General features: G+C 44.1%; 1 protein-coding gene across 1 annotated transcript in view; it reads left to right on the top strand.

The window, feature by feature from the left end:
* The first annotated feature begins 1,271 nt into the window (after window positions 1–1,271).
* The window catches only part of HOPX (HOP homeobox), a 31,186-nt gene continuing 15,865 nt past the window's right edge, over window positions 1,272–16,592 (top strand). The window contains exon 1 of the mRNA XM_036084287.2: window positions 1,272–1,639. The gene's annotated coding sequence lies outside the window, so the exon portion shown is untranslated. The remainder of the gene's footprint in view (window positions 1,640–16,592) is intronic.

The following is a 16,592-nucleotide window of genomic DNA, read 5'->3' as shown; positions in this document are numbered from 1 at the left end:
GACAGCACATATCTGTTGAACACCTACTATGGGCCAGATGCCGTGCTGGGTGTTGGGGTTACAAGAGTGGGCAAGGTGGGCAAGGTCACTGAGGTCGTGGAAGTCACATTCCAGAAGACAGATGATAAACAAACAAATAAGAATAGTTGAAAACATTCTGAAGCAACTTTCTAAATATTGAGTCCAATCAGTCCTGAGTGTAAACCCAGACATCATCATCACCATCGTCATTGTCATTGTCCTCATCATTCGTGCCAGCTCTGTAGGCGTCAAATGATAAACAAGACATAGACCCTGCATTCAAGAAATCTGAGAGGCAAGAGTCCAGATTTGGCCATAGAACAGTCAGAAGTTAGGCAATGAATTCGGCAACAAAAGAATTCTTCTGGTAACCAGGGTTGGGATAGGCCAGGCCCCCTGTCTCTACAATTCTCCCACACATGTTTTATAACCATTCCCCCCCTTTCTCAAGAGAGAAAGAAATATTCTTAATGATTGCTCTTCTTTCATATAGAGCCACTGTTCCCGAGAGAATCAAGTGGGCTTTTTCTTTGTCCAGTGAAGTGAAGAATATAGGCTGTGTAATCTGGGTGGAACTTACCAGTCTGCACTACGTACCAGCAAATACACACAGATACTCCCATAAATGATCTCACCAAACCCTGTCTCTCTTCCTTCATCCTCTCAAAATCATACCCAGCTAATGTGTTTAGCAATGCTGCAATTGACTATTAACTGCCATATCTAGCTATAAAAAACAGATAAACATCGGCTAACTGGGTCCCCACACCCACACACATACCCTCACCCTCAGAAACGTTTCCACTGACGATCACATGAACCACGGAACACTTCTCACGTTTGGAGTGCATCTTCCCACAGGCTGGCTCACACACTGGCTTTTTATTTGAGCTTTCATGGGGAATCTTTCAACTCTTAGATAGGAATTTCATTAACAAAGGAAGGGGAGGGGAAGTCAGGAGGAAAGTACAGACACAGAAGAAAGAAACTAAAATCGTTTTTGAAGGGGACCTAAAATTGTATCATCCTAGCCTGGACCTCCCCTATAACTGTTCTTTATTTGTACGTTCTGTGCCTGGAAAAAAAAAAAACCCACACACACATACACCACAACTTTTCATTGATTGGGCAACTGTCCAGGCGCTTAACTTGGCATCCAGCCCACAGAGCTGTGAAATCAACCTCACCAAGCCTAGGGTTTAAAATACGGCAACATCTAGCTGGAAGCCCATTCAAAATAAGGAACTTGGTGCAACGGTCAGAGTCCTTTGTTCCTTCCTCTCCCAGCTGCATCTTTCATGTTATCTTGGTGAAGAGTCTTGCCTGGCAAAGAAAGAGATCAGGGACAAGAAGGTGGTGCCGAGAAACTTCCATGAAACTCAGAAGTCGCCGCCTGCCTATCAGACTCGAAGAACCGGGAGAGATGTAACCTGGGCATACTTTCAGCTGTTCCCCTGCTGCCCACACTGCAGGTTTTTCAGGTCCTTGCTTGAGCGTGCACTCATAGGCGTAAATAAACGTGCTATCAACAACCCGCGTCAGCCAACCCAGCTATTTAAGTGGGCTGGCATCAGCAGACTCGGCTTCCAAATCCAGAGCTTGCCTTTGCCATTTCCACGTAAGTAACTTTCAGAGGCTTGCCTTTATTGCAGAAGAATGAAATCGTGTAGACACTGGACTGCAGTGCTGTAGTTGCCGTATGTGCTAGTCTGCTGGGGAAAAGGCAGGGCTGAAAGGCAGAATAAAAGTGAAGAGCTGGTCCCGAGCAGGGAGCCAGACAGCCCGGCCGGGTGGAAGATAGCAGACCCTTGCAAACATGCAAGGGGTTAGGGGGACTGCGGGCAAGGTGGAGCCCATTTTGGCCTTTTGGCCAGCAGATGAGATGTCTTTCTTGCTCTCTCCTCTCTCTGGAAGACACTTTGAAACCCGTGTTTGTGTGACTGTGCCAGATGCGTATGAATCTATCATTTAGAAGCTGATGTTGCTATTACTCATCTCGGTCTCAAATCAGACAGTGTATTATTTTTTTTAATATTTTTTTGTGTTTGGTAGAGGGGAATAAGAGGAGGTATCTCTGGATGAAGCAGAGGCTGCTCAGTGGAGAATCTGCAGTGCTATTTCTTGTTATGTCTGGTTCTTATAATACTTATTTACAACAATGCAAACATTGATCTTGTTTAAGATAAAAAGGAATCCCATGCTCCGGGGTTTTGAGGCAATGGAACACAGTGGTATCCAGGTATTTAGGTGAAGTGTTAGGTAAGGTGGGATAGGAATCATTAAATAAAGAGGCACAGCACTCCACATAACTTAGGTGAGAAGGTCTTGAAGAGAAGAGGAATGCGAAAATTTCCCGGGGGACAGCACTGCCAACTCCACAGGCCTTTAGTGGAGCAGGGAGAGAACAAAATAAAGGTACTGAGGAGAGGGGGAGGGAGGAGGAGAGGGAGCAGACAGTAGAGGAGTTACAATTGGGCATCATATTAATAAAATACATGTAGGATATCATAGGAATAAAGCACAACATAAATTCCATAGTTCCTCCTTTGGGGTCAAGAACCTGGTTTTTAAGAATCTGGCGAAAACCAAGGACCTTTCCCAGGTAGTTCGCCCTGCCCCCAACATATACCTTGACACTCATTTTCTGGAGCCCTAGAACTCCACGGACCCCCAATGGATACATTTAAGCTAACATATTATTTTTAAACTGAGCTGAAACTGCTGGCTAGGAACCTGCAGAGGAGTGGGGAGTGGGCCACCCAACTGAAGCTCGCTTGCAAGGTCACCAAGGTCTGATTCCCATCAAGCAAAAAATGATTAAGGGGTTTCTCTGGGCAAAGATAAGTTGGGGGCCTGGAGGAAGAGAAAAGAAATACAAGGTGGGCTCCTGTTCTCAAAGAGCTTGATATCTAAAGTTTAAGGACATAATAAGAAGCCAGGTGGAAAATAGAACATATTGTATGATTCCATTGGTATAAAGTGATAGAAAATGCAAACTATAGTAACAGAAAGCAGATCAGTGGTTACCTGGGGAAGAGGAGAGGGGAGAAAAGGGGCGGGGGGTTATCAAGGGGCACGGGACATTTTGGGGGTGATGGATATGTTCACTATTGCGATTGTGGTAACCATTTCTTACGGGTGAAAATTTATCCGATCATACACTTTAGACACATGCAGTATTCTATGCCAATTATGCTCCAACAAACAATTCTTTAACAATCCATCTTTTCTATATAATTAAAGGCATTTCTAAACGTCAGCCTATGCAACATACTGAAAATAAAAAGTAGGTTTGGGAAAAAATTAATTCAATAAATAAAATGGAGGATCAGACTGTCAGGATTGCGGGCTTGTATAGAACCTCGAAGGTTCCAGAGATCATCTAGCTCAGCAACTGCCGATCTGGAAAACTGTTTTTAAAAATACCCAGGACTGGCCCCGCCCTGACCAATTAAATAAGGATCCTGGCATTGTTTTTTAAAGCTCCCCAGGGGATTCTAACACACCGCCAGGGATGAGAACCAGTGAAACCCCAACCTCTCCCTTGACACATGAGGCTAGGGAAGCCCAGACAGAAGGTGGGTCTGCCCCTGACCATACAACCACCATGTCCCATGGCCCGGGGAAGACAGCAGCAGGATCTCAGAGGAAGAGGAACCCCTGAGACCACGCTACTGGGTCCTCCAAACCACACGTGTGGCTCTAGCTAGGACAAGGCATCTGGCTCATTTCAAGCAAATTCTTGGAACTCAGACATGCTCGGGGCAGCCAGCGGGAAGAATTACTCAGAACCTCAAAGGTGCATTATTGAAGGATTGTGCTAACACGTGAGAAGGGATGTTTCAAAATGAAGGCTTCCTTTTGTTCCCTCCAAAAATATCTGGGATAAGCCAGAGGATTATATGCCTTGGGAGAATCGCAGCAGACACACCAGGCTCTCTGCTGAGATGCCCGGGACGGCCAAGTTGTTCTTGTAGGATTGAGCGCGAGTTCTCAGCCCTGGAATGAGTCGATTCGGCACCACAGGGGCTTTTCATTGTGAGTTCTAGGTCGGTTCTGGGCAGCAGCGTGACGGGGTGACATTTGTTTCTGTGGCTACTGCTGTTCCTGTCTGCCCCTCACTGTGGCCCCTGTCTGGGGGCAGGGGTGCCCACGGGACCACCCACCCCCCCTGCCCTGCCTGTGCCGGCTCTACGTGTTAGGTGGTTTCTCAGCTCCCTTCCAGTCTAAACACATCTGATTTTCAGGGTCTCATCCCCTCGGGGCTTTGCTTCTCCATCTCTGGAAAACTCATTAAAGTTATGGTATTAATAGACAATAATTGTTTAATGAGTTATGTCCCAGGATATTAAATAGGTTCCAGCAAGATAACGTATCTGGGAATTCTTTGAAATGTTATCTAAATAGGAATTACCATTTGGGGCAATCAGGAGGATCAAAGTTTTAGGCCAAATGTATAATCCCAACTGGTAAAAATTCCAAGCAACTTGCTGGGGGATAATATACCAGGATTGGGGGTTTGGAGTAGAATTCCTCAAATCCCATCCCTCACGGAATTCCCTATGGACTGTGGGGCCTGACAGAATGCTTTGTCTGAATTGGTCTATTTTGTGTTAAATGCATTTGTACTTATTGGAGACCGCTGCATTTACCTTTGTGAAAAACGGAGCGCCACCTTAAGAACACTACAGTGGAGATAAAACGTCAAGAAATTCTGCTCACAGGGCTTTAGAGAAATTACCTGGTTCCCCCTCCTGTGTGGACGCTGGCTCTGGCAGGGCAGCCGGCCTAGCCTCCGTGACAAGGAGCCTCCTTCCTCGGGGACCCAGGCCTGCAGCCGGGGACAAGGGGCCCCCTCAGTTCCTGGGACTCTGGGTCCTTGACAGCCCTGTCTCCATCCGAAGGCTGAGATTGCTGCAGCGGTCGGTCGTTGGCAAGTGCCAGTTGCGTGTGGCGCGTCCTGCCTGTGAAGAGGGGTGTGGCCAGGTGTGTGATTAACGCCCCCCACCCCCATTAGGGAAGCAGAGTCTGCAGGTGGCCGGGAGCCCAGAGCAGCTGGGCAGCCCGAGGGCACAGAGTCTTCCCTGGTGAGCGTAGCATTGAGGAGAGGAGGGAGAAAGTAAACACCGTCCTGGCTCAGGGGAGACGGGCCCTCAAGTCCCTCAAGTTCAGAGGAAAGGATTAGGCTGTTGGCATCAGGTGGCCAGCCCACACTGGTTTAAAGCTGCTGTCGGGAAGCCTGATTCTTCCTCTGGCCATTCAGAGCGTCACCACAAATAATTTTTTGAAAAATGAGTGGCATGATTGCACAGCTGATAAAATAGATTTGTAGAACAGTGACAGAATTTCTGCCTTCTTTGGATGGCTTTTCTTTGAACATGTCCCTCTCCCCTTTGTTTTCTTTCTTTCTTTTTTTTTTTTTAAGATTTTATTTATTTGACAGAGAGAGAGAGGGGGAGGGAGAGAACACAAGCAGGGGGAGTGGGAGAGGGAGAAGCAGGCCTCCTGTTGAGCAGGGAGCCCGATGTGGGACTCGATCCCAGGACCCCGGGATCATGACCTGAGCCGAAGGCAGACGCTTAACTGACTGAGCTACTCAGGTGCCCCATGTTTTCAAATTCTCTTAGTTATGGAATGGTTTAGTTCACTTGGACATTTAAAAAAATTTTTTTTATTGTTATATTAATCACCATACATTACATCATTAGTTTTTGATGTAGTGTTCCATGATTCATTGTTTGTGCATAACACCCAGGGCTCCACGCAGAACGTGCCCTCTTTACTACCCATCACCAGGCTAACTCATCCTCCCACCTCCCTCCCCTCTAGAACCCTCAGTTTGTTTTTCAGAGTCCATCGTCTCTCATGGTTTGTCTCCCCCTCCGATTTCCCCCCCTTCATTCTTCCCCTCCTGCTATCTTCTTCTTTTTTTTTTTTTCTTAACATATATTGCATTATTTGTTTCAGAGGTACAGGTCTGAGATTCAACAGTCTTGCACAATTCACAGCGCTCACCATAGCACATACCCTCCCCAGTGTCTATCACCCAGCCACCCCATCCCTCCCACCCCAACCCCCACTCCAGCAACCCTCAGTTTGTTTCCTAAGATTAAGAATTCCTCATATCAGTGAGGTCATATGATACATGTCTTTCTCTGATTGACTTATTTCGCTCAGCATAACACCCTCCAGTTCCATCCATGTCGTTGCAAATGGCAAGATCTCATTCCTTTTGATGGCTGCATAATATTCCATTGTGTGTGTGTGTGTGTGTGTGTGTGTGTGTGTGTGTGTGTGTGTGTATATACCACATCTTCTTTATCCATTCATCTGTTGATGGACATCTTGGCTCTTTCCATAGTTTGGCTATTGTGGACATTGCTGCTATAAACATCAGGGTGCACGTACCCCTTTGGATCCCTATATTTGTATCTTTGGGGTGAATACCCAGTAGTGCAATTGCTGGATCGTATGGTAGCTCTATTTTCAACTTTTTGAGGAACCTCCATACTGTTTTCCAGAGTGGTTGCACCAGCTTGCATTCCCACCAACAGTGTAGGAGAGTTCCCCTTTCTCTGCATCCCCGCCAACATCTGTCGTTTCCTGACTTGTTAATTTTAGCCATTCTGACTGGTGTGAGGTGGTATCTCATTGAGGTTTTGATTTGGATTTCCCTGATGCCAAGCGATGTTGAGCACTTTTTCATGTGTCTGTTGGCCATTTGGATGTCTTCTTTAGAAAAATGTCTGTTCATGTCTTCTGCCCATTTCTTGATTGGATTCTTTGTTCTTTGGGTGTTGAGTTTGATAAGTTCTTTATAGATTTTGGATACTAGCCCTTTATCTGATATGTCATTTGCAAATATCTTCTCCCATTCTGTGGGTTGTCTTTTGGTTTTGTTGACTGTTTCCTTTGCTGTGCAAAAGCTTTTTATCTTGATGAAGTCCCAATAGTTCATTTTTGCCCTTGCTTCCCTTGCCTTTGGCGATGTTTCTAGGAAGAAGTTGCTGCGGCTGAGGTCAAAGAGGTTGCTGCCTGTGTTCTCCTTTAGGATTTTGATGGACTCCTGTCTCAGATTTAGGTCTTTCAACCATTTGGAGTCTATTTTTTGTGTGGTGTAAGGAAATGGTCCAGTTTCACTCTTCTGCATGTGGCTGTCACTTGGACATTTTTTTAAGGCTGTGTCATGACCTAACCTAGATTAATTTTTAGATGTTGTCGATGGCTCCCTCAAACTTTTACAAAGCCAAGTGAATGGGGATGGTCAACAGAACTATGCAAAGATGAAACTGTTGGCAGAAGGATAATGTATGGCCCACAGTAATTTATAAAGTACTTACCTGCCCATTTAAGAGCCAGCACCTGAGGATCCCAAGGCAGCCAGCCCCTGGACCACAGCCATCCTGTCTGCTCGCCCTGGGCAGGCTAGTGGAGAACTGGCTTGAGGCTGCAAATATGAGGGATTCTCCTGATGCAGGGTGTGTGTGTACCTGCCCTCTTCCTGGCCCTGGCTCCCTTGACCGCCCCACCTTTCAATGACCCCAATGTGGATTTGGCATTCCAGTGCTGTTGATTTTGAACACACGTGGGGTTTGGCTGTGTGGATACGTGACCAAACAGGTACAGGTCATGCTGTCCTTTCTATTTGCTGGGAAACTCCCTTCATCACTCTTCAAGTGATATGTTAAACACTCTTCCACAGAATCCCAGTGTAGATAAGTCCCAGCAGACAGCAGTCTAGCCTAGGAAGCAGAATACGGGTCTAATGTTCAGGAACCTGGGTCCTATTTTCAGTTCTCCTTCAGCTGTAATGGAATTTTATTATTTTTTTTAAAGATTTTTTATTTATTTATTTGACAGAGAGAGACACAGCGAGAGAGGTAACACAAGCAGGGGGAGTGGGAGAGGGAGAAGCAGGCTTCCCGCAGAGCAGGGAGCCTGATGTGGGGCTCGATCCCAGGACCCTGGGACCATGACCTGAGCCGAAGGCAGATGCTTAATGACTGAGCCACCAGGCACCCCTGTAATGGAATTTTAAAGCAGAGGAAGCCCAAAATATCAGTTGTCCCGGTAGATTATGATAGTACCCCCTTTCATTTTAAAAAATACTTGGCCTGAGCCATAAGCTACACGGTTTATGAATACCATATAATACATAAAGGTTCAAGAGTAAAGTGAATTGTCTTGCATCTTAGGATTAGTTGGTGGCTGAGCTCTGGAACTAAGGCCTCCCCACCCTTTATTCCGGTCTCTCTGCCAAGTCACTCACTCCCTCTGTGACTCAGGTTCCCAGTGGGAAGCATTGTATCCGTATAGCCCAGTTGGAGAGCTGGTATATTTATATTGGCTTGCCAAACAGAAGTTCAACGTGAATGCTAGGGGTTCAAGGACAAGGTCAAATTACTCTATTTGCTTCAGGTTCTAATGTTAGCTTATGGCCATGTTTGGATAATGATAGAACCTCTTTTAAAAGTAGAGAAGTGGGGTGCCTTCATGGCTCAGTTGGTTGGGCGTCTACCTTTGGCTCAGGTCTCGATCCCCCAGTCCTGGGATCGAGCCCCACATTGGGCTCCCTCCTTGGTGGGAAGTCTGCTTCTCCCTCTGCCCCTCACCCAACTCGTGCTCTCTCTCACTCAGGTGAATGAATAAAATCTTTTAAAAAAAAGTAGAGAAGTTAATTTTTACCCATCCTCATATAATTTCTTGTAATTTGCTTCTGGTAGTTTTGATAAAATGTGGCCAAACATGAAAACCCTCCAGATCTTTCAGAACTACTCTGTTCTTTGATGTTGAAAACAAAACCAGAAACAATCTAAGGCAGACATTGATCAGTTCTAATCTCTTAGTGTGTCCTGGGCAGTAAACTAATGGCTGCCATTGTAGCCACTAGATCTAGAGGATCACAATGGAAGTTTCCTGGAATTCTTGAGGACACAACGGATCTGCTTTGGATAGTCTAGTCTTCACTGCTGTATTTTTGTCTCCTTCTTGTGTGGTTTCTCCCTAAGAAAATTTATATAAACAAGTCCCTAGCTCTTATGCCCCTCACTCCTTTCCAAATTTCTAGTCTACTGGTGCCCAGGAGTGAAATCTATTTTAGAAAATACTCTAATTCGATAACTTGTGCTTGGAAGTGTCTGTCCCTTTATTATGTGTTCTTCATGCTCTTCCTGGGGAGTAGAATGGCATCCTTTGGAGGTGTCTGGCATTGGGGTGAATGAAGCAGGACTAAAGAAAGGGGGATGTCATCTCCTCTTTCATTAGTATTATACCTGGTTCAGTTTCCACAATTTAAAAGAGTCTTCTAGTCCTTGGAACTAGCTCAGAAGAGCTCCTAGATGACTGAATAATAATAAAACCATATATAGTGTTTATAATTTATAGTGCTATTCATAAACATAATCCATCTTATCAAATCCTACAACAACCCTGTGAGATAGGTGGGGGTAGGATTACTGTAGCAGGTGGGGGTAACTTCAATGGTAGATGAAGAAATGGAGGTTCAAAGCAATTAAGTTGTCCAAGGTCACTTGGAGATTTAAGTGACATCGCTAGAAGCAAAGTGAGGGTCTTCTGAGGCTCCATCCAACGTTTCTTTTCTTTTCTTTTTTAAGACTTTTTTGAGAAAGAGAGAGAGAGTGCACCCGCGAAAGAGCATGAGTCAGGGGGAGGGGCAGAAGCAGACTCCCCGGCTGAGCAGGGAGCCCTCCGAGGGGCTGGATCCCAGGACCCTGGGATCATGACCTGAGCCAAAGGCACACGCTTAACTGACTGAGCCACCCAGGCGCCCCCCTATCCAGCCTTTCTGCAACATCTCTCTAATGCTCAGAGAAACGACCTATAGTAAGTTCAGAGTTATCCCCTGAGCTGGACTTTGTAAAGTATCTGTCCTTTTCAATTATTGTGTGATGTTAATAAGAAGGATCTAGCTGCACAGGCTCGGTGTATCCCATTAGTTGAACACCTGTTCATAAAGACAACTGGGTAAAAAAATAAGGCCCATATAACTGAGTCTCATGGCAACAAGCAGCACGCCTGGTTGGACTTTGGCATAATTTGGAGCACTACAAAGTACCAGGTGCATGTCATCTTATTCATTACCTAATTACAGTCATAAAATAAGAATGGTGGCTGGACCATAAAAAGTAATAATTGATTCAAGTATATTTGTGTAGAGATAATTCCATTCTTCAAAGAGTCTTTTCTAGACATTTCAAAATGCACTAACGGCCTGAGGAGGTCATGCCTGCTTGCATTAGGTTACAACGGCCTACAGACAGGCCGCCTAACCATCTACCCGTCACACGTGCACAGTACCAGGACAGTCCCTAACTCCTGTTTCTTACTGTGTAATTAGGGCTCAGGCAAAAATATCATAGAACCCACTATACAGTTTTTAAAAAATAAATCCTGATGAAATGTCCCCAGAATGACAAATGAACAGCCTTTTTCAGAGCCAGGCACTGAGAATACGAACATCTTCAGAAAAAAACTCTAATTTTTTTTTGACATCCTAAAGTGAGTAAATGGCTACAGCGCACTATGACAGTTCTACTTGACTCTCGGTTATCTGCGTGTGGCTTCACTGGACTCGATTTTTAAAATACCAGACTGATTTCTATCATCAGTGTTTAAGTTTTGAAGGTCCCCTTCTCTTCTAAGAAAGAAACCTATTTCTCCCTACCCTGCAGCCTATTGATCTAATTTAATTAATGTTCTCCTAAATCAAGCAGAATTAGGACACTAAATGGGTTACCCAAAATGAATTAACTTAAAACATAGGATATTTATAGGGGTGCCTGGGTGGCTTAGTCGGTTAAGCATCTGACTCTTGATTCTGGCTCAGGTCATGATCTCAGGGTCCTGGAATTAAGCCTGGAGTTGTGCTCCTCAATCAGCTGGAGATTCTCTTTCCCTCTTCCTCTGCCCCCCCCCCCCCCCCGCCTCTCTCTCTCTAAAATAAATGAATAAATCTCTTTTTATAAAAGGATATTGGGGCACCTGGGTGGCTCAGTCGGTTAAGCGTCTGCCTTCAGCTCAGGTCATGATCCCAGGGGCCTGGGATCAAGCCCCACGTCGGGCTCCCAGCTTAGCAGGGACCCTGCTTCTCCCTCTCCTCTCTGCTTGTGCTCGCTTTCACTATCTCTGTCTCTGTCTCTCAAATAAATAAATAAAATCTTTTTTAAAAATTTAGAAAATAAAAAAGGGTATTTATAACCTGCCATTTTGACTTGTGCCATTTTTCCTCTCCATAAACTATTTAGAAAGTTGGTCTTTATGTTATTTGCTTCTAGCCTTAGTAGTGTGAATTTTTCTTTGTGTTCAATGGTTTTCTTTAGAAAATATTGCGATTTTTTTCCCCCATAGCAGAAATCTGCTTGTCTGATTTCTTGGTGTATTAGGGCATGAGACATTTTCAGAGAGATTTGATAATTCAATTTACTTCACAAGTTTCACCCCTCCTGGATTATCTGGTTTGAAAGGCCCTGAGCACATGGCTGGGCCTGTGGAAATCTCTAGTACAAGCCGTTTTTGTTCCTTTGTTTATATTTGATCATAGGACCAAACTCTGTTTGAGATGTAATGAATATTCACACTTACTAAGCATTAGCACAACCATACTAACAATACCCAAAGCAGGCAGAGACCCAAGCACATTCACCCCATCAGACAAATTTCTATCCTACCTATTCAAAGTGGAATAAAAAATGAAAGGTCAGGAAATTTGAAGCTATAGTGTATTCTCTGATCTGTAACCACAAAGCTGCAACTATATGATTTCTTAGGAGCAAAAAGCAGCCTCCTGTTCACTACCAAGGTTAGGAGTATGAGTTTCTGTCCTCCAAGATTCTAACAGAACTGCGCCTTGCTAATCTGTAACAGCAGTACGGATACCTAACTCCAACAGGAATATTTTTACTATCCCACATGTAAGTGAGAAATTGAATGTTTTACCTATAATAAGGGGACCAGATATCCAGGTTTGCCTGGGATGCTTCTGATGTATGCTGTTGTCGTGGTGTAATTAATCATAGCACCCCCTTTACACATAGATGTTCCAGGTTAGATGGCAAATTATTTGGTCACATTAACAGACAGGCTGAAATTAAAAAGGACCTTGGTTCAAAATGTTTCATGGGCTCCTTAGGGGTCCTTTGAAGTAGAAACTAGGAACAAAGTGTTCAGCAAACCTGGAATAGGCCCCTGTGTTTCCCTTTCTCAGGCCAGTGACATTGGTAAGCTGTTGTCGAGGAATAGCATGATCATTTAAACCCAGGCCAAGCTGAGCGTTAGAGTTTTAGAGGAGAAATGATCTCAGAGGTCATCTGGCCCAACATCTTCACTTTTCTGGATGAATAAATTATTACACTCCTGGAAACGTGAATGTCATTTTATAGTTTTCTAAGTTATTTCCTGAGCAAAATCTCACTGGATCACAATTGAAGTAGGCAAGGAAGGTTTTAGCCACATTTTATAGAGAAGAAAACTCAGTTTCAAATAAGTTAAAACAAACAAACAAACAAAAAACTAAACACCTCAGCCAAGGTCATGTGACTATTAAGTAGAGGAGCTAAAATTGAAATGCAGGTCTGACTCTTTGCCCAGTGCTCTTTCCAATATCCCATACCAGTTTAATATTTTCATTCATTAATGAAGATTTAAAATATGTCCCCTCCATATAATACAATAAAGATACACAACACTCCCTCTGTAACTAATGCTGTACACTCAAAATAATTTTATTTCTGCTTCTCTCTTTCTCCTCCCACCTGCAAAGAGCTCTGGCCAGCAACTGAACTGCTCCGGCCTGACAGCGCCTCTTGGTGGCTGGACCAGGAAATGCAAGGCCCCAAACCTTTCCTATCTCCTTCTTCCTTGGCCCTTGGGTAGAAGAATGAGGACGTGAGGACTGCGCCAAGTAATCTCTGGCTTTTTCTTTATCGTTCATTAATTATGTCTCAGACAGCTTGCTTCTCACATCAGTGCTTCTCGGCATTCCCCTTCTCCCTCCTTCCCCCTCTTTATTTCATCTCTGACCCGAAGACAGCTCTAATGATTATGCCTTTATACGATATGGCGAAGTCCTACTTCTTGAAGTGAAAATAAAGTTCAATCACCCTGCATCCAATATATATTCACTGCACATCCCACAGTGTGTCAGGGACTGTTCCTGACTCTTGGGATACATTAGACTTGGGCTTTAAACCTTTAGCCTCCTCCAAGTTTCCTGAACCCCCTTCAATATCTGCACCAGAACCTCATTTCCCTGAGCCAAGGCTTAATTAAAACTGCTGTTTCTTAAGCATTTGCCTTCAAAGTGAAATGATAGCTTATTAAATTTCCCTAGGATACTTCAACAGGATGATTTTTCTACTTCTTTTTGTTCTGTAACAAATACATAGCATTTTAGATACATTCCCTCCTGTGGGTTAGCTTAGTATTCTATCTACAATGTATAATGTTGTGTTTAGAGAAAACTTTTTCTGAATTCGTAACAATCACTATAGAGACAGGCTTTTGGAAAAGCAACCTGAACAATAGGTAGATCTCCCATGAGGAGATTATGGAAGTGGGGTTGCCTTCTTTCATTTGCCCATTTATTTCTAAGGAGGTTGACTAAATCCTCCACTTATTTCATAGCACAAAGGTGCCCAAGGTTTTATTATTGTCTTTAATCATTTCCCCCATGTTTCTACGTACAAAGTTTCGACTTTGAGCATGAGTTGGGCTACCAATGAAAAGAACTCAGCCAGTATACAAAGAATTTTATGTCCAGGGTTAATTAATGATTAATTCACTCCTGGAAGTCCTTCCCAGACACCGCCCCCTCCCTTTTCATATCTTGCTATTTTCTGTAAGTAGCCATAGAAAGTCTAGACCACTGAGGGACCTGGTTCAAGAACTGTCTCAGGAGATTCCTTAATCAATTCGACAAAACTCTGTAAATCTAGGGAGTGAGTAGCAGCCATAATCACTAAGATCCAGCTGATCTGGTTGAAGCCAACCTTTCTGTTCCATTCTGTCAGATGCTGACACCTTTTCTCATTTGTCCACTATATTATTCACATAATGTCATCATTCAATTATGTCTGTACCAATTAAAGAAGAGGATGTGGGGAGAAGAAAGCCAGCCCGGCTGATGGTGTTGGTAGTATTCACTGAAATCACTAGCTAATCCATTTCGCTGGGTCAGAGCCATGTCTGGTCACCATGTTTCTGTTTTGAAACATGCTACAGGGAGGGAGACATTGCGGCCAGACTGGCTCCGCCCCGCAGGGGAGCCGGCATAGATGCAGGACACTGCCTTCCTTTTGTCCCAGGAGGCACCACCAGGCTTTACTTCTCCTCTTTCCACAACCACCCTTCGAGGCTCTTGGGTCTACATGGCTACTTCATGCAAAGAGGAAATCTAGTGTAGTGGCTAAGAACATGGATGCAGAAGCTAGACTTCATGGGTTTGAATCCCTGCTCTACCACTCACTAGGTTTGTATTTGGGGAAAGTTATATACATCGCCTGGGGAAAGGTATATAAGTTTCCATTTACATCATTTACTATGTGTATAAAATGGAAACAAGAAGAGTGCCTGTCCCATAATGCTGCTTCCTCTGATGGTTACATGAACTAACTCGTCTAAGACGAAGAACTGTGCCAGGCACAGAGTAATTGCTCAATAAATATGTTGTTATTGTGCTAGCAGGGATGAGGTTTCTGTATGCAATTCAAAAATAGGAATCAGCTCTGTGTTGTTTCAGGCAGTGGGGACTAAAACATATTAGAAGGCTGGAAAGTTATTTTTTCCAATGTAATGTTTTGGTTTTGAACTTAGTCAGTCCTGGTTGTTGAAAACAATGCCTTTCCAACTTATGTCCTAAATCAAGTCATACCAGACGCCATTGGTTAATTTCAGTTCAGCACATTAGTTACGAGCACTTATTCAGTGCCAGATACTCCTAATGAATGCTGGTGAGATATAAATGTATAAGACCTATCCCCCACAGAAGAGCATATCACTTAGTGGGGAAGACAGGCTCGGGGAACAAATTATTTTAAAACAATTTCAATTTGGTCATTATTCTCACAGGCCAAGACCACCTAGAAAAATCTACTCACCAACTCATAGAGTATCTGTTCCTGCTTATTTTTGACTCCTCACTACTCATCTTCTGCCCTATTAATGCTTCGTCATTAATAGATGAAAGGATAAATTGAGAAGTGTAAGAAATGAGAAAAAAAATACCAACAACTAAATTCAAGTCAACACACAGTGTAGAAGTGCTAATGAGAAAACATGCTAAAGATAGGACATCCTCACCCCCACCCATCCCCACCTCATTAGTTTTTGGGTTTTTTTAAAGATTTTATTTATTTGACAGAGAGAGACACAGTGAGAGAGGGAACACAAGCAGGGGGAGTGGGAGAGGGAGAAGCAGGCTTCCCGCGGAGCAGGGAGCCCGATGAGGGGCTCCATCCCAGGACCCTGGGACCATGACCTGAGCTGAAGGCAGACGCTTAACGACTGAGCCACCCAGGTGCCCCCCCACCTCATTAGTTTTGAGAAATTCCATCCAGGGATACATCTTATGACGAAGCAACACAGGCAGCATTTGATTTTTTTTTAAAAAGGTTCTGATTTAAACCTCATACTTTACCATTCCAGAAAAAAAATTTTTTTAAATAAATTGCAGCCCAGAAAGACTGAAACTATAAACTATTCTTACCAGTTTGCCACCCAGGAGACGCCCAACTGAATGCCTAGCTCACAGTCATTGAAAGAACAATAATATCTTCTGTAAGCAAGCACATTACTGTTTAGAAATACTTCCCTACAATTAAATATCATATGAACTTTACCACAAAGCTGTGAGCTAGGTGAAGGTGTGTATTGTATCCCTTCTTCCCATTGAGAGAAATGGAGGCTTGGCAAAGTGATGTTTTCTGTTGTTGTTTTTAAAAAAATTTTAAAAGATTTTATTATATTTAGGGGCAACTAGGTGGCTCAGATGGTGAAGCGTCTGCCTTTGGCTTAGGTCATGATCCCAGGGTCCTGGGATCGAGCCCCACATCGGGCTCCCGGCTCAGCGGGGAGCCTGCTTCTCCCTCTCCCTCTGCTTCTTCCTCTGCTCATGCTCTCTCTCTCTATATATATATCTCTATGTCTTTATTTGAGAGAGAGAGAGAGCACAAGCAGGGGGAGAGGCAGGGAGAGGGAGAGGGACAAGCAACCTCCCTGCCGAGCAGGAAGCCTGATGTGGGCCTCGATCCCAGGACCCTGAGATCATGATCTGAGTCGAAGGCAGACGCTTTACCAACTGAGCCACCCAGGTGCCCCCAAAGTGATATCTTGAATAATCAGTACTTGGGACATCTAATTGTTTGTACTCAGGACTGTATTAACTCAAATTTCATTTTGCTCTTAATTCTGCTGGGTTTCCTGGAATAGAGGGACTTCTAAGGCAAGAGGAAAGCAAACTGAAAGAGGAATGCCTGGGAAGCAGTGCACTGAATTAGCAACTCCACACAGCATACCTAACAGCGCACATCAGATATGCAGAACTTAAAAGAAGGCAG

This window comes from Halichoerus grypus, chromosome 3, assembly GCF_964656455.1.
Source record: "Halichoerus grypus chromosome 3, mHalGry1.hap1.1, whole genome shotgun sequence".
In the NCBI taxonomy this organism is placed as follows: domain Eukaryota; kingdom Metazoa; phylum Chordata; class Mammalia; order Carnivora; family Phocidae; genus Halichoerus; species Halichoerus grypus.
Note: the sequence above shows the minus strand (reverse complement) of the source record. Positions and strands in the feature narration are given on the sequence as shown.